Source organism: Pleurodeles waltl, chromosome 4_1 (assembly GCF_031143425.1).
Source record: "Pleurodeles waltl isolate 20211129_DDA chromosome 4_1, aPleWal1.hap1.20221129, whole genome shotgun sequence".
NCBI lineage: Eukaryota > Metazoa > Chordata > Amphibia > Caudata > Salamandridae > Pleurodeles > Pleurodeles waltl.
Genome location: NC_090442.1, coordinates 40454869 through 40473924, shown reverse-complemented (window position 1 = coordinate 40473924; position 19056 = coordinate 40454869). Strand labels below are relative to the sequence as shown.

General features: G+C 39.2%; 2 non-coding genes across 2 annotated transcripts; both read left to right on the top strand.

Moving 5' to 3' along the window:
• Positions 1-4610: 4610 nt before the first annotated feature.
• TRNAR-UCG (transfer RNA arginine (anticodon UCG)) lies at positions 4611-4683 on the top strand. Its single transcript has one exon. It is a non-coding gene; the product is annotated as a tRNA-Arg (tRNA).
• A 14300-nt stretch (positions 4684-18983) lies between these two features.
• Positions 18984-19056, top strand: TRNAR-UCG (transfer RNA arginine (anticodon UCG)). Its single transcript has one exon. It is a non-coding gene; the product is annotated as a tRNA-Arg (tRNA).

The window sequence follows — 19056 nt, the reverse complement described above, 5'->3', positions numbered from 1 at the left end:
TGAGGAACTCTGAAATTGTAACATTCCAATTTGTACGTCCTTAAAACCATGCTGGTTATTCAAATGGGCAGATTGTTTTGTAAATTCCTTTCTGTCTCGAGTTGTAGCTATATTGATACAGAGGCATAATTGTTTGAATGATATATATTGGTTTGGTTGAAGTATGTTAGTAGAGGTGGTGATAGGCTTTCTGTGTCTGTCTGAGAGCAAGGACCGGTTAACATCTTTTTCCAAGAGCCATTTGTTGTGAAAGGTATCAGGCAAAGGAGTATGTATTGTCATGTGGTTCTCTGATTGCTTCTGTCCACTTGCCAAAAGTTCCAAGGCCCTATTATAACATAAAAACGGTAACTTTGAAGTGGTGGGTGGTGGAGGTTTAAGATGGTCAGTTTAATTAAAGACAGAAAAGTGAAACGAATGACTACGGAAATACTCTATGTGGCCATGAACTGAGATGAAAGGATGATTTTGGAACTCTGTCTTGCAGATTACCCTCAATGCCGCAATGGATAGGGCACTACTCTCACAGACCAGGGTGTGTAAGTTTAAGTCTATCTGAGGTGCACACCCTGAACTAATACTTTTTTGCTGTAACGTAATCATATTGTTTACTCTTCCTCGTAGCAGCTTACCAGGGTGATAGTATATTGCAACAGAACCATTCCACTTCTTCACTGAAAAGAGTCATGCTGGTTACCCAAATGTGCAGCGTGTCATTTTATACAGCTTTCTTTATTGAAATTAAACTTGGACTCACTTGAAATATTCTCTTTCAAAATGATTGTTTTGAGCTGCTGTGAATTTTATTTCTAGAGGTGGTGACAGGCTTTCAGGTACGTGCTTAGGTCAAGGCCCTGTTCATGTCACTTGTATAAGCTAATTCAGGGAGCAAATTAGCAAGTCAAGAAATGGGAAGTCTGAACTACTGTCAAAGCAGTTTCATTCTCTTTTCAAATAATCCAAAAATACCATTGCAGCATAAAACAGAGTATTCAATAAAAGAAGAAAGGAGGTTTAATGGCAAAAAAGCACATCATAAGATATGAAACTTTGGAAATTATCAAGATATTGTTTGAAAAAACTCCTTTGATGGAAAGAAGATGAAGAACGGTATGGGATCCTGTCCTGCGCACCTGTAATTGATATGTTCCACATCCATTCATACCACCTAACCCTAAACACCCAAACATATTGCAGTCAGTGACCATGTGGCCTAATGGATAAGGCATCTGACTTCGGATCAGAAGATTGAGGGTTCGAGTTCCTTCATGGTTGAGTCTTTCTCTCACAGCACCCAACTTATCTTTACATACAAACTGGAGGCACACTCTTACAATACTCCTTTCACTCTCACTCATTAAGAAAGCCCAATCCAAACTGCACAATCAGTCACATTATGCCTTCAGCATTGCTACTTTTCTGTCTTTCTGCCATACCAAAGTACCTCTTCATAAACGCTACGGATATGCAATACGTATGCAACAATATGACATGGCACAATCATTCTGAACAGAACTGTGGGAAGATTCAGTGCAGGGAGTGTGTGTGCGTGCAGAAAGCAGAAACTATGTATTCGTAGAAGCTCTATGATTTTCTCCAGGAATAATGCAAATTGTCCCTCAGAAAAAGTATAGTACTAGAGAAGAATCATAAAGGATTGACATAATTGCTGCCTTTGCTGTTGCCCCAGTTGTGTAATTTGTCAAGGACTGGTCTCTTGCAGATTGAGGCACCTAGTTGCAATTGTGTGGTAAAAATTACCCTTACAAACATTTTTTCTATAAACTTGAGATCTTTCTGAGATACTATCTCACAGACTTCTTATCAATGAGGAACTCTGAAATTGTCACATTCCAATTTGTACGTCCTTAAAACCATGCTGGTTATTCAAATGGGCAGATTGTTTTGTAAATTCCTTTCTGTCTCGAGTTGGATCTATATTTATACAGAGGCATAATTGTTTGAATGATATATATTGGTTTGGTTGAAGTATGTTAGTAGAGGTGGTGATAGGCTTTCTGTGTCTGTCTGAGAGCAAGGACCGGCTAACGTCTTTTTCCAAGAGCAGTTTGTTGTGAAAGGTATCAGGCAAAGGAGTATGTATTGTCATGTGGTTCTCTGACTGCTTCTGTCCACTTGCCAAATGTTCCAAGGCCCTATGATAGCACAAAAACGGTAAGATTGAAGTTGTGGGTGCCGGAGATTTAAAATGGTCAGTTTAATTAAAGACAGAAAAGTGAAACGAATGACTACGGAAATACTCTATGTGGCCATGAACTGAGATGAAAGGATGATTTTGGAACTCTGTCTTGCAGATTACCCTCAATGCCGCAATGGATAGGGCACTACTCTCACAGACCAGGGTGTGTAAGTTTAAGTCTATCTGAGGTGCTGATAGAGCGTTCCGTACTAATAATTTACCTGTACTTGGACGCTTTTTAGGCCGATGAATCTTTTGGCTAAGTGGGACTCTCTTCACCCGAGATCAGTCAATTTAATCAAATCAATAATCAATAACGAACATAAGCAATACCCTGATCAACATAACACTTAACAATTAATCCAGAATACATTTCGGCGAACCCTGACCTTTCAGTCAGGAATAACCACACCAGTTTATTCAAAGTTAGTGAATTTATTTCCCTATATTAACAAAGCTAGCACAATATAGATGTGTCTTAACACCAAATGATAAACGTAAATGAACATTAATAGCTGTCCATAACGACGAAACAGGTGCAATCTATGCAGCATTTGAATAACAAGGCATTCGATAATAGCAATGCAAATCACTAATACTATAATCTGTAATGAGCTAATTGCATACATTTAGTCAGCATAACAAGGTCTCAAATTGCATTGTGCAACAAAAGGAATCCTCATCTAACCTCAAATTAGCATCGGCATGTGGGACTTCATGCAAAAACAATTTAGCAACATTAATTTTGAAAACTCCTAACTAGGGCTCTTATCAAAAATCAGCAGATGGTTACCTAAAAGAAACACAATGCAATTGTACAATTTCCTTTCATATTTACCAATTACAATCAGCATGCAAGGAAGTCTTCGTCTCACAGGTACCGTTTCTCGATCAGCATGGGACGGGGCAAAGGGGCAGGGGTGGACGGGGCAATTTGCCTCACGGCGGCAAGATAAACTACTACTTCATGTAAGGGATCAAAGTTAAAGTCTCTAGGGCAAGAATCATTTAAGTCTCTTCTTTCTCTCGATTAGAGAAAGCATCAAAGTCTCTTTCAAAATGGCGTCGCAGCAAGGTGGGCCATAATAGCTGCAATGTCCTGCAAAATGGCGGGTATCGGGCTGGTAATGGCTGCCTTCTTCTCGTGCACCTGTTTTAAATAGACAACAGTTCAAATCCAGTAGGGTCTTCCATTGGAGGGTTCATAGGTTAGCTTCAAATTGTCCAATCAAAAACGACAGTTCTCAAGCTTTTACTTAAGCATACATTATCCTTGGAGACGGGTACGCAAGTTGCAACATTTTATACCAATTAACTCATTTTCAGAGCTTCCATTGTCCGCACCTGCAGATCGACCTTGGAGCAAAGAGAAAAATTCCAAGCTGGCACGAAACCTTAAGATAAGCATGTGAACGATCTCAGTGGAAAAGTACAACTTCAAGCAGAAATACACGTTTATTAGCACATTGGAAAAATACGAGCATCTAAATCGTGAGACCAGGCAACTAGGCCGAAGCCTCCACTAAAGTAATGCTAAGCTAAAACATTTCGAACAAGCAAATCATAGCACACGTTTACGATTATGTCTGATTGGTGCACTTCTAATACATCACGTTATATAAAGCACGCTTATAAATGTTGGCAAACTACTCTAAGGGCACATTTTGTCCCCGTACAATCTTTATTAGTTCGGTTAAAGTCACACATGATTATTTCTACACTACGTTTATGCGCTAATAAATGTAAAACCTTCATTTCAGCTTCATCAGTGCACACCCTGAACTAATACTTTTTTGCTGTAACGTAATCATATTGTTTACTCTTCCTCGTAGCAGCTTACCAGGGTGATAGTATATTGCAACAGAACCATTCCACTTCTTCACTGAAAAGAGTCATGCTGGTTACCCAAATGTGCAGCGTGTCATTTTATACAGCTTTCTTTATTGAAATTAAACTTGGACTCACTTGAAATATTCTCTTTCAAAATGATTGTTTTGAGCTGCTGTGAATTTTATTTCTAGAGGTGGTGACAGGCTTTCAGGTACGTGCTTAGGTCAAGGCCCTGTTCATGTCACTTGTATAAGCTAATTCAGGGAGCAAATTAGCAAGTCAAGAAATGGGAATTCTGAACTACTGTCAAAGCAGTTTCATTATCTTTTCAAATAATCCAAAAATACCATTGCAGCATAAAACAGAGTATTCAATAAAAGAAGAAAGGAGGTTTAATGGCAAAAAAGCACATCATAAGATATGAAACTTTGGAAATTATCATGATATTGTTTGAAAAAACTCCTTTGATGGAAAGAAGATGAAGAACGGTATGGGATCCTGTCCTGCGCACCTCTAATTGATATGTTCCACATCCATTCATACCATCTAACCCTAAACACCCAAACATACTGCAGTAAGTGACCATGTGGCCTAATGGATAAGGCATCTGACTTCGGATCAGAAGATTGAGGGTTCGAGTCCCTTCATGGTTGAGTCTTTTTCTCACAGCACCCAACTTATCTTTACATACAAACTGGAGGCACACTCTTACAATACTCCTTTCACTCTCATTCATTGAGAAAGCCCAATGCAAACTGCACAATCAGTCACATTATGCCTTCAGCATTGCTACTTTTCTGTCTTTCTGCCATACCAAAGTACCTCTTCATAAACGCTACGGATATGCAATACGTATGCAACAATATGACATGGCACAATCATTCTGAACAGAACTGAGGGTAGATTCAGTGCAGGGAGTGTGTGTGCGTGCAGAAAGCAGAAACTATGCATTCGTAGAAGCTCTATGATTTTCTCCAGGAATAATGCAAAGTGTCCCTCAGAAAAAGTATAGTACTAGAGAAGAATCATAAAGGATTGACACAATTGCTGCCTTTGCTGTTGCCCCAGTTGTGTAATTTGTCAAGGACTGGTCTCTTGCAGATTGAGGCACCTAGTTGCAATTGTGTGGTAAAAATTACCCTTATAACAATTTTTTCTATAAACTTGAGATCTTTCTGAGATACTATCTCACAGACTTCTTATGAATGAGGAACTCTGAAATTGTCACATTCCAATTTGTACGTCCTTAAAACCATGCTGGTTATTCAAATGGGCAGATTGTTTTGTAAATTCCTTTCTGTCTCGAGTTGTAGCTATATTGATACAGAGGCATAATTGTTTGAATGATATATATTGGTTTGGTTGAAGTATGTTAGTAGAGGTGGTGATAGGCTTTCTGTGTCTGTCTGAGAGCAAGGACCGGTTAACGTCTATTTCCAAGAGCCGTTTGTTGTGAAAGGTATCAGGCAAAGGAGTATGTATTGTCATGTGGTTCTCTGATTGCTTCTGTCCACTTGCCAAAAGTTCCAAGGCCCTATTATAACACAAAAACGGTAACTTTGAAGTGGTGGGTGGTGGAGGTTTAAGATGGTCAGTTTAATTAAAGACAAAAAAGTGAAACGAATGACTACGGAAATACCCTATGTGGCCATGAACTGAGATGAAAGGATGATTTTTGAACTCTGTCTTGCAGATTACCCTCAATGTCGCAATGGATAGGGCACTACTCCCACAGACCGGGGTGTGTAAGTTTAAGTCTATCTGAGGTGCACACCCTGAACTAATACTTTTTTGCTGAAACCTAATCATATTGTTTACTCTTCCTCGTAGCAGCTTACCAGGGTGATAGTATATTGCAAAAGAACCATTCCACTTCTTCACTGAAAAGAGTCATGCTGGTTACCCAAATGTGCAGCGTGTCATTTTATACAGCTTTCTTTATTGAAATTAAACTTGGACTCACTTGATATATTCTCTTTCAAAATGATCGTTTTGAGCTGCTGTGAATTTTATTTCTAGAGGTGGTGACAGGCTTTCAGGTACGTGCTTAGGTCAAGGCCCTGTTCATGTCACTTGTATAAGCTAATTGAGGGAGCAAATTAGCAAGTCAAGAAATGGGAAGTCTGAACTACTGTCAAAGCAGTTTCATTCTCTTTTCAAATAATCCCAAAATACCATTGCAGCATAAAACAGAGAATTCAATAAAAGAAGAAAGGAGGTTTAACGGCAAAAAAGCACATCATAAGATATGAAACTTTGGAAATTATCAAGATATTGTTTGAAAAAACTCCTTTGATGGAAAGAAGATGAAGAACGGTATGGGATCCTGTCCTGCGCACCTGTAATTGATATGTTAAACATCCATTCATTCCACCTAACCCTAAACACCCAAGCATATTGCACTCAGTGTACATGTGGCCTACTGGATAAGGCATCTGACTTCAGATCAGAAGATTGAGGGTTTGAGTCCCTTCATGGTTGAGTCTTTTTCTCACAGCACCCAACTTATCTTTACATACAAACTGGAGGCACACTCTTACAATACTCCTTTCACTCTCACTCATTAGGAAAGCCCAATGCAAACTGCACAATCAGTCACATTATGCCTTCAGCATTGCTACTTTTCTGTCTTTCTGCCATACCAAAGTACCTCCTCATAAACGCTACGGATATGCAATACGTATGCAACAATATGACATGGCACAATCATTCTGAACAGAACTGTGGGTAGATTCAGTGCAGGGAGTGTGTGTGCGTGCAGAAAGCAGAAACTATGCATGCATAGAAGCTCTAGGATTTTCTCCAGGAATAATGCAAATTGTCCCTCAGAAAAAGTATAGTACTAGAGAAGAATCATAAAGGATTGACACAATTGCTGCCTTTGCTGTTGCCCCAGTTGTGTAATCTGTCAAGGACTGGTCTCTTGCAGATTGAGGCACCTAGTTGCAATTGTGTGGTAAAAATTACCCTTACAACCATTTTTTCTATAAACTTGAGATCTTTCTGAGATACTATCTCACAGACTTCTTATGAATGAGGAACTCTGAAATTGTCACATTCCAATTTGTACGTCCTTAAAACCATGCTGGTTATTCAAATGGGAAGATTGTTTTGTAAATTCCTTTCTGTCCTGAGTTGTAGCTATATTGATACAGAGGCATAATTGTTTGAATGATATATATTGGTTTGGTTGAAGTATGTTAGTAGAGGTGGTGATAGGCTTTCTGTGTCTGTCTGAGAGCAAGGACCGGTTAACGTCTTTTTCCAAGAGCAGTTTGTTGTGAAAGGTATCAGGCAAAGGAGTATGCATTGTGATGTGGTTCTCTGACTGCTTCTGTCCACTTGCCAAAAGTTCCAAGGCCCTATGATAGCACAAAAACGGTAAGATTGAAGTGGTGGGTGCCGGAGGTTTAAAATGGTCAGTTTAATTAAAGACAGAAAAGTGAAACGAATGATTGCAGAAATACTGTATGTGGCCATGAACTGAGATGAAAGGATGATTTTGGAACTCTGTCTTGCAGATTACCCTCAATGCCGCAATGTATAGGGCACTACTCTCACAGACCAGGGTGTGTAAGTTTAAGTCTATCTGAGGTGCACACCCTGAACTAATACTTTTTTGCTGAAACCTAATCATATTGTTTACTCTTCCTCGTAGCAGCTTACCAGGGTGATAGTATATTGCAAAAGAACCATTCCACTTCTTCACTGAAAAGAGTCATGCTGGTTACCCAAATGTGCAGCGTGTCATTTTATGCAGCTTTCTTTATTGAAATTAAACTTGGACTCACTTGAAATATTCTCTTTCAAAATGATCGTTTTGAGCTGCTGTGAATTTTATTTCTAGAGGTGGTGACAGGCTTTCAGGTACGTGCTTAGGTCAAGGCCCTGTTCATGTCACTTGTATAAGCTAATTCAGGGAGCAAATTAGCAAGTCAAGAAATGGGAAGTCTGAACTACTGTCAAAGCAGTTTCATTCTCTTTTCAAATAATCCAAAAATACCATTGTAGCATAAAACAGAGTGTTCAATAAAAGAAGAAAGGAGGTTTAACGGCAAAAAAGCACATCATAAGATATGAAACTTTGGAAATTATCAAGATATTGTTTGAAAAAACTCCTTTCATGGAAAGAAGATGAAGAACGGTATGGGATCCTGTCCTGCACACCTGTAATTGATATGTTCCACATCCATTCATACCACCTAACCCTAAACACCCAAACATATTGCAGTCAGTGACCATGTGTCCTAATGGATAAGGCGTCTGACTTCGGATCAGAAGATTGAGGGTTCGAGTCCTTTCATGGTTGAGTCTTTTTCTCACAGCACCCAACTTATCTTTACATACAAACTGGAGGCACACTCTTACAATACTCCTTTCACTCTCACTCAATAAGAAAGCCCAATGCAAACTGCACAATCAGTCACATTATGCCTTCAGCATTGCTACTTTTCTGTCTTTCTGCCATACCAAAGTACCTCTTCATAAACGCTACAGATATGCAATACGTATGCAACAATATGACATGGCACAATCATTCTGAACAGAACTGTGGGAAGATTCAGTGCAGGGAGTGTGTGTGCGTGCAGAAAGCAGAAACTATGCATTCGTAGAAGCTCTATGATTTTCTCCAGGAATAATGCAAATTGTCCCTCAGAAAAAGTATAGTACTAGAGAAGAATCATAAAGGATTGACACAATTGCTGCCTTTGCTGTTGCCCCAGTTGTGTAATTTGTCAAGGACTGGTCTCTTGCAGATTGAGGCACCTAGTTGCAATTGTGTGGTAAAAATTACCCTTACAACCATTTTTTCTATAAACTTGAGATCTTTCTGAGATACTATCTCACAGACTTCTTATGAATGAGGAACTCTGAAATTGTCACATTCCAATTTGTACGTCCTTAAAACCATGCTGGTTATTCAAATGGGCAGATTGTTTTGTAAATTCCTTTCTGTCTCGAGTTGGAGCTATATTTATACAGAGGCATAATTGTTTGAATGATATATATTGGTTTGGTTGAAGTATGTTAGTAGAGGTGGTGATAGGCTTTCAGTGTCTGTCTGAGAGCAAGGACCGGCTAACGTCTTTTTCCAAGAGCAGTTTGTTGTGAAAGGTATCAGGCAAAGGAGTATGTATTGTCATGTGGTTCTCTGACTGCTTCTGTCCACTTGCCAAATGTTCCAAGGCCCTATGATAGCACAAAAACGGTAAGATTGAAGTGGTGGGTGCCGGAGATTTAAAATGGTCAGTTTAATTAAAGACAGAAAAGTGAAACGAATGACTACGGAAATACTCTATGTGGCCATGAACTGAGATGAAAGGATGATTTTGGAACTCTGTCTTGCAGATTACCCTCAATGCCGCAATGTATAGGGCACTACTCTCACAGACCAGGGTGTGTAAGTTTAAGTCTATCTGAGGTGCACACCCTGAACTAATACTTTTTTGCTGAAACCTAATCATATTGTTTACTCTTCCTCGTAGCAGCTTACCAGGGTGATAGTATATTGCAAAAGAACCATTCCACTTCTTCACTGAAAAGAGTCATGCTGGTTACCCAAATGTGCAGCGTGTCATTTTATGCAGCTTTCTTTATTGAAATTAAACTTGGACTCACTTGAAATATTCTCTTTCAAAATGATCGTTTTGAGCTGCTGTGAATTTTATTTCTAGAGGTGGTGACAGGCTTTCAGGTACGTGCTTAGGTCAAGGCCCTGTTCATGTCACTTGTATAAGCTAATTCAGGGAGCAAATTAGCAAGTCAAGAAATGGGAAGTCTGAACTACTGTCAAAGCAGTTTCATTCTCTTTTCAAATAATCCAAAAATACCATTGTAGCATAAAACAGAGTGTTCAATAAAAGAAGAAAGGAGGTTTAACGGCAAAAAAGCACATCATAAGATATGAAACTTTGGAAATTATCAAGATATTGTTTGAAAAAACTCCTTTCATGGAAAGAAGATGAAGAACGGTATGGGATCCTGTCCTGCACACCTGTAATTGATATGTTCCACATCCATTCATACCACCTAACCCTAAACACCCAAACATATTGCAGTCAGTGACCATGTGTCCTAATGGATAAGGCGTCTGACTTCGGATCAGAAGATTGAGGGTTCGAGTCCTTTCATGGTTGAGTCTTTTTCTCACAGCACCCAACTTATCTTTACATACAAACTGGAGGCACACTCTTACAATACTCCTTTCACTCTCACTCAATAAGAAAGCCCAATGCAAACTGCACAATCAGTCACATTATGCCTTCAGCATTGCTACTTTTCTGTCTTTCTGCCATACCAAAGTACCTCTTCATAAACGCTACAGATATGCAATACGTATGCAACAATATGACATGGCACAATCATTCTGAACAGAACTGTGGGAAGATTCAGTGCAGGGAGTGTGTGTGCGTGCAGAAAGCAGAAACTATGCATTCGTAGAAGCTCTATGATTTTCTCCAGGAATAATGCAAATTGTCCCTCAGAAAAAGTATAGTACTAGAGAAGAATCATAAAGGATTGACACAATTGCTGCCTTTGCTGTTGCCCCAGTTGTGTAATTTGTCAAGGACTGGTCTCTTGCAGATTGAGGCACCTAGTTGCAATTGTGTGGTAAAAATTACCCTTACAACCATTTTTTCTATAAACTTGAGATCTTTCTGAGATACTATCTCACAGACTTCTTATGAATGAGGAACTCTGAAATTGTCACATTCCAATTTGTACGTCCTTAAAACCATGCTGGTTATTCAAATGGGCAGATTGTTTTGTAAATTCCTTTCTGTCTCGAGTTGGAGCTATATTTATACAGAGGCATAATTGTTTGAATGATATATATTGGTTTGGTTGAAGTATGTTAGTAGAGGTGGTGATAGGCTTTCAGTGTCTGTCTGAGAGCAAGGACCGGCTAACGTCTTTTTCCAAGAGCAGTTTGTTGTGAAAGGTATCAGGCAAAGGAGTATGTATTGTCATGTGGTTCTCTGACTGCTTCTGTCCACTTGCCAAATGTTCCAAGGCCCTATGATAGCACAAAAACGGTAAGATTGAAGTGGTGGGTGCCGGAGATTTAAAATGGTCAGTTTAATTAAAGACAGAAAAGTGAAACGAATGACTACGGAAATACTCTATGTGGCCATGAACTGAGATGAAAGGATGATTTTGGAACTCTGTCTTGCAGATTACCCTCAATGCCGCAATGTATAGGGCACTACTCTCACAGACCAGGGTGTGTAAGTTTAAGTCTATCTGAGGTGCACACCCTGAACTAATACTTTTTTGCTGAAACCTAATCATATTGTTTACTCTTCCTCGTAGCAGCTTACCAGGGTGATAGTATATTGCAAAAGAACCATTCCACTTCTTCACTGAAAAGAGTCATGCTGGTTACCCAAATGTGCAGCGTGTCATTTTATGCAGCTTTCTTTATTGAAATTAAACTTGGACTCACTTGAAATATTCTCTTTCAAAATGATCGTTTTGAGCTGCTGTGAATTTTATTTCTAGAGGTGGTGACAGGCTTTCAGGTACGTGCTTAGGTCAAGGCCCTGTTCATGTCACTTGTATAAGCTAATTCAGGGAGCAAATTAGCAAGTCAAGAAATGGGAAGTCTGAACTACTGTCAAAGCAGTTTCATTCTCTTTTCAAATAATCCAAAAATACCATTGTAGCATAAAACAGAGTGTTCAATAAAAGAAGAAAGGAGGTTTAACGGCAAAAAAGCACATCATAAGATATGAAACTTTGGAAATTATCAAGATATTGTTTGAAAAAACTCCTTTCATGGAAAGAAGATGAAGAACGGTATGGGATCCTGTCCTGCACACCTGTAATTGATATGTTCCACATCCATTCATACCACCTAACCCTAAACACCCAAACATATTGCAGTCAGTGACCATGTGTCCTAATGGATAAGGCGTCTGACTTCGGATCAGAAGATTGAGGGTTCGAGTCCTTTCATGGTTGAGTCTTTTTCTCACAGCACCCAACTTATCTTTACATACAAACTGGAGGCACACTCTTACAATACTCCTTTCACTCTCACTCAATAAGAAAGCCCAATGCAAACTGCACAATCAGTCACATTATGCCTTCAGCATTGCTACTTTTCTGTCTTTCTGCCATACCAAAGTACCTCTTCATAAACGCTACAGATATGCAATACGTATGCAACAATATGACATGGCACAATCATTCTGAACAGAACTGTGGGAAGATTCAGTGCAGGGAGTGTGTGTGCGTGCAGAAAGCAGAAACTATGCATTCGTAGAAGCTCTATGATTTTCTCCAGGAATAATGCAAATTGTCCCTCAGAAAAAGTATAGTACTAGAGAAGAATCATAAAGGATTGACACAATTGCTGCCTTTGCTGTTGCCCCAGTTGTGTAATTTGTCAAGGACTGGTCTCTTGCAGATTGAGGCACCTAGTTGCAATTGTGTGGTAAAAATTACCCTTACAAACATTTTTTCTATAAACTTGAGATCTTTCTGAGATACTATCTCACAGACTTCTTATGAATGAGGAACTCTGAAATTGTCACATTCCAATTTGTACGTCCTTAAAACCATGCTGGTTATTCAAATGGGCAGATTGTTTTGTAAATTCCTTTCTGTCTCGAGTTGGAGCTATATTTATACAGAGGCATAATTGTTTGAATGATATATATTGGTTTGGTTGAAGTATGTTAGTAGAGGTGGTGATAGGCTTTCAGTGTCTGTCTGAGAGCAAGGACCGGCTAACGTCTTTTTCCAAGAGCAGTTTGTTGTGAAAGGTATCAGGCAAAGGAGTATGTATTGTCATGTGGTTCTCTGACTGCTTCTGTCCACTTGCCAAATGTTCCAAGGCCCTATGATAGCACAAAAACGGTAAGATTGAAGTGGTGGGTGCCGGAGATTTAAAATGGTCAGTTTAATTAAAGACAGAAAAGTGAAACGAATGACTACGGAAATACTCTATGTGGCCATGAACTGAGATGAAAGGATGATTTTGGAACTCTGTCTTGCAGATTACCCTCAATGCCGCAATGGATAGGGCACTACTCTCACAGACCAGGGTGTGTAAGTTTAAGTCTATCTGAGGTGCTGATAGAGCGTTCCGTACTAATAATTTACCTGTACTTGGACGCTCTTTAGGCCGATGAATCTTTTGGCTAAGTGGGACTCTCTTCACCCGAGATCAGTCAATTTAATCAAATCAATAATCAATAACGAACATAAGCAATACCCTGATCAACATAACACTTAACAATGAATCCAGAATACATTTCGGCGAACCCTGACCTTTCAGTCAGGAATAACCACACCAGTTTATTCAAAGTTAGTGAATTTATTTCCCTATATTAACAAAGCTAGCACAATATAGATGTGTCTTAACACCAAATGATAAACGTAAATGAACATTAATAGCTGTCCATAACGACGAAACAGGTGCAATCTATGCAGCATTTGAATAACAAGGCATTCGATAATAGCAATGCAAATCACTAATACTATAATCTGTAATGAGCTAATTGCATACATTTAGTCAGCATAACAAGGTCTCAAATTGCATTGTGCAACAAAAGGAATCCTCATCTAACCTCAAATTAGCATCGGCATGTGGGACTTCATGCAAAAACAATTTAGCAACATTAATTTTGAAAACTCCTAACTAGGGCTCTTATCAAAAATCAGCAGTTGGTTACCTAAAAGAAACACAATGCAATTGTACAATTTCCTTTCATATTTACCAATTACAATCAGCATGCAAGGAAGTCTTCGTCTCACAGGTACCGTTTCTCGATCAGCATGGGACGGGGCAAAGGGGCAGGGGTGGACGGGGCAATTTGCCTCACGGCGGCAAGATAAACTACTACTTCATGTAAGGGATCAAAGTTAAAGTCTCTAGGGCAAGAATCATTTAAGTCTCTTTCTCTCGATTAGAGAAAGCATCAAAGTCTCTTTCAAAATGGCGTCGCAGCAAGGTGGGCCATAATAGCTGCAATGTCCTGCAAAATGGCGGGTATCGGGCTGGTAATGGCTGCCTTCTTCTCGTGCACCTGTTTTAAATAGACAACAGTTCAAATCCAGTAGGGTCTTCCATTGGAGGGTTCATAGGTTAGCTTCAAATTGTCCAATCAAAAACGACAGTTCTCAAGCTTTTACTTAAGCATACATTATCCTTGGAGACGGGTACGCAAGTTGCAACATTTTATACCAATTAACTCATTTTCAGAGCTTCCATTGTCCGCACCTGCAGATCGACCTTGGAGCAAAGAGAAAAATGCCAAGCTGGCACCAAACCTTAAGATAAGCATGTGAACGATCTCAGTGGAAAAGTACAGCTTCAAGCAGAAAAAAAAGTTTATTAGCACATTGGAAAAATACGAGCATCTAAATCGTGAGACCAGGCAACTAGGCCGAAGCCTCCACTAAAGTAATGCTAAGCTAAAACATTTCGAACAAGCAAATCATAGCACACGTTTACGATTATGTCGGATTAGTGCACTTCTAATACATCACGTTATATAAAGCACGCTTATAAATGTTGGCAAACTACTCTAAGGGCACATTTTGTCCCCGTACAATCTTTATTAGTTCGGTTAAAGTCACACATGATTATTTCTACACTACGTTTATGCGCTAATAAATGTAAAACCTTCATTTCAGCTTCATCAGTGCACACCCTGAACTAATACTTTTTTGCTGTAACGTAATCATATTGTTTACTCTTCCTCGTAGCAGCTTACCAGGGTGATAGTATATTGCAACAGAACCATTCCACTTCTTCACTGAAAAGAGTCATGCTGGTTACCCAAATGTGCAGCGTGTCATTTTATACAGCTTTCTTTATTGAAATTAAACTTGGACTCACTTGAAATATTCTCTTTCAAAATGATTGTTTTGAGCTGCTGTGAATTTTATTTCTAGAGGTGCTGACAGGCTTTCAGGTACGTGCTTAGGTCAAGGCCCTGTTCATGTCACTTGTATAAGCTAATTCAGGGAGCAAATGAGCAAGTCAAGAAATGGGAATTCTGAACTACTGTCAAAGCAGTTTCATTATCTTTTCAAATAATCCAAAAATACCATTGCAGCATAAAACAGAGTATTCAATAAAAGAAGAAAGGAGGTTTAATGGCAAAAAAGCACATCATAAGATATGAAACTTTGGAAATTATCAAGATATTGTTTGAAAAAACTCCTTTGATGGAAAGAAGATGAAGAACGGTATGGGATCCTGTCCTGCGCACCTGTAATTGATATGTTCCACATCCATTCATACAACCTAACCCTAAACACCCAAACATATTGCAGTCAGTGACCAAGTGGCCTAATGGATAAGGCGTCTGACTTCTGTTCAGAAGATTGAGGGTTCGAGTCCCTTCATGGTTGAGTCTTTTTCTCACAGCACCCAACTTATCTTTACATACAAACTGGAAACACACTCTTACAATACTCCTTTCACTCTCACTCATTAAGAAAGCCCAATGCAAACTGCACAATCAGTCACATAATGCCTTCAGCATTGCTACTATTCTGTCTTTCTGCCATACCAAAGTACCTCTTCGTAAACGCTACGGATATGAAATACGTATGCAACAATATGACATGGCACAATCATTCTGAACAGAACTGTGGGTAGATTCAGTGCAGGGAGTGTGTGTGCGTGCAGAAAGCAGAAACTATGCATGCGTAGAAGCTCTATGATTTTCTCCAGGAATAATGCAAATTGTCCCTCAGAAAAAGTATAGTACTAGAGAAGAATCATAAAGGATTGACACAATTGCTGCCTTTGCTGTGGCCCCAGTTGTGTAATCTGTCAAGGACTGGTCTCTTGTAGATTGAGGCACCTAGTTGCAATTGTGTGGTAAAAATTACCCTTACAACCATTTTTTCTACAAACTTGAGATCTTTCTGAGATACTATCTCACAGACTTCTTATGAATGAGGAACTCTGAAATTGTCACATTCCAATTTGTACGTCCTTAAAACCACGCTGGTTATTCAAATGGGCAGATTGTTTTGTAAATTCCTTTCTGTCTCGAGTTGTAGCTATATTGATACAGAGGCATAATTGTTTGAATGATATATATTGGTTTGGTTGAAGTATGTTAGTAGAGGTGGTGATAGGCTTTCTGTGTCTGTCTGAGAGCAAGGACCGGTTAACGTCTTTTTCCAAGAGCAGTTTGTTGTGAAAGGTATCAGGCAAAGGAGTATGTATTGTCATGTGGTTCTCTAATTGCTTCTGTCCACTTGCCAAAAGTTCCAAGGCCCTATTATAACATAAAAACGGTAACTTTGAAGTGGTGGGTGGTGGAGGTTTAAGATGGTCAGTTTAATTAAAGACAGAAAAGTGAAACGAATGACTACGGAAATACTCTATGTGGCCATGAACTGAGATGAAAGGATGATTTTGGAACTCTGTCTTGCAGATTACTCTCAATGCCGCAATGGATAGGGCACTACTCCCACAGACCGGGGTGTGTAAGTTTAAGTCTATCTGAGGTGCACACCCTGAACTAATACTTTTTTGCTGTAACCTAATCATATTGTTTACTCTTCCTCGTAGCAGCTTACCAGGGTGATAGTATATTGCAACAGAACCATTCGACTTCTTCACTGAAAAGAGTCATGCTGGTTACCCAAATGTGTAGCGTGTCATTTTATACAGCTTTCTTTATTGAAATTAAACTTGGACTCACTTGAAATATTCTCTTTCAAAATGAATGTTTTGAGCTGCTGTGAATTTTATTTCTAGAGGTGGTGACAGGCTTTCAGGTACGTGCTTAGGTCAAGGCCTTGTACATGTCACTTGTATAAGCTAATTCAGGGAGCAAATTAGCAAGTCAAGAGATGGGAAGTCTGAACTACTGTCAAAGCAGTTTCATTCTCTTTTCAAATAATCCAAAAATACCATTGCAGCATAAAACAGAATATTCAATAAAAGAAGAAAGGAGGATTAACGGCAAAAAAGCACATCATAAGATATGAAACTTTGGAAATTATCTAGATATTGTTTGAAAAAACTCCTTTGATGGAAAGAAGATGAAGAACGGTATGGGATCCTGTCCTGCGCTTCTGTAATTGATATGTATCGCATCCATTCATACCACCTAACCCTAAACACGCAAACATACTGAAGTCAGTGACCATGTGGCCTAATGGATAAGGTGTCTGACTTCGGATCAGAAGATTGACGGTTCGAGTCCCTTCACCGTTGAGTCTTTTTCTCACAGCACCCAACTTATCTTTACATACAAACTGGAAACACACTCTTACAATACTCATTTCACTCTCACTCATTAAGAAAGCCCAATGCAAACTGCACAATCAGTCACGTTATACCTTCAGCATTGCTACTTTTCTCTCTTTCTGCCATACCAAAGTACCTCTTCATAAATGCCACGGATATGCAATACGTATACCACAATATGACATGGCACAATCATTCTGAACAGAACTGTGGGTAGATTCAGTGCAGGGAGTGTGTGCGTGCAGAAAGCAGAAACTATGCATGGGTAGAAGCTCTATGATTTTCTCCAGGAATAATGCAAATTGTACCTCAGAAAAAGTATAGTACTAGAGAAGAATCATAAAGGATTGACACAATTGCTGCCTTTGCTGTTGCCCCAGTTGTGTAATCTGTCAAGGACTGGTCTCTTGCAGATTGAGGCACCTAGTTGAAATTGTGTGGTAAAAATCACCCTTAAAACCATTTTTGCTAGAAACTTGAGATCTTTCTGAGATACTATCTCACAGACTTCTTATGAATGAGGAACTCTGATATTGTCACATTCCAATTTGTACGTCCTTAAAACTATGCTGGTTATTCAAATGGGCAGATTGTTTTTTAAATTCCTTTCTGTCTCGAGTTGTAGTTATATTGATACAGAGGCATAATTGTTGAATGATATATATTGGTTTGATTGAAATATGTTCGTAGAGGTGGTGATAGGCTTTCTGTGTCTGTCTGAGAGCAAGGACCGGTTAATGTCTTTTTCCAAGAGCAGTTTGTTGTGAAAGGTATCAGGCAAAGGAGTATTTATTTTCTGATGTGGTTCTCTGACTGCTTCTGTCCACTTGCCAAAAGTTCCAAGGCCCTATGTTAGCACAAAAACGGTAAGATTGAAGTGGTGGGTGCCGGAGGTTTAAAATGGTCAGTTTAATTAAAGACAGAAAAGTGAAACGAATGACTGCAGAAATACTGTATGTGGCCATGAACTGAGATGAAAGGATGATTTTGGAACTCTGTCTTGCAGATTACCCTCAATGCCGCAATGGATAGGGCACTACTCTCACAGACCAGGGTGTGTAAGTTTAAGTCTATCTGAGGTGCACACCCTGAACTAATACATTTTTGCTGAAACCTAATTATATTGTTTACTCTTCCTCGTAGCAGCTTGCCAGGGTGATAGTATATTGCAACAGAACCATTCCACTTCTTCACTGAAAAGAGTCATGCTGGTTACCCAAATGTGCAGCGTGTCATTATATACAGCTTTCTTTATTGAAATTAAACTTGGACTCACTTGAAATATTCTCTTTCAAAATGAATGTTTTGAGCTGCTGTGAATTTTATTTTCTAGAGGTGGTGACAGGCTTTCAGGTACGTGCTTAGGTCAAGGCCCTGTTCATGTCACTTGAATAAGCTAATTGAGGGAGCAAATTAGCAAGTCAAGAAATGGGAAGTCTGAACTACTGTCAAAGCAGTTTCATTCTCTTTTCAAATAATCCAAAAATACCATTGCAGCATAAAACAGAGTATTCAATAAAAGAAGAAAGGAGGATTAACGGCAAAAAAGCACAGCATAAGATATGAAACTTTGGAAATTATCTAGATATTGTTTGAAAAAACTCCATTGATGGAAAGAAGATGAAGAACGGTACGGGATCCTGTCCTGCGCACCTGTAATTGATATGTTCCACATCCATTCATACCACCTAACCCTAAACACCCAAACATGTTGCAGTCAGTGACCATGTGGCCTAATGGATAAGGCTTCTGACTTCGGATCAGAAGATTGAGGGTTCGAGTCCCTTCATGGTTG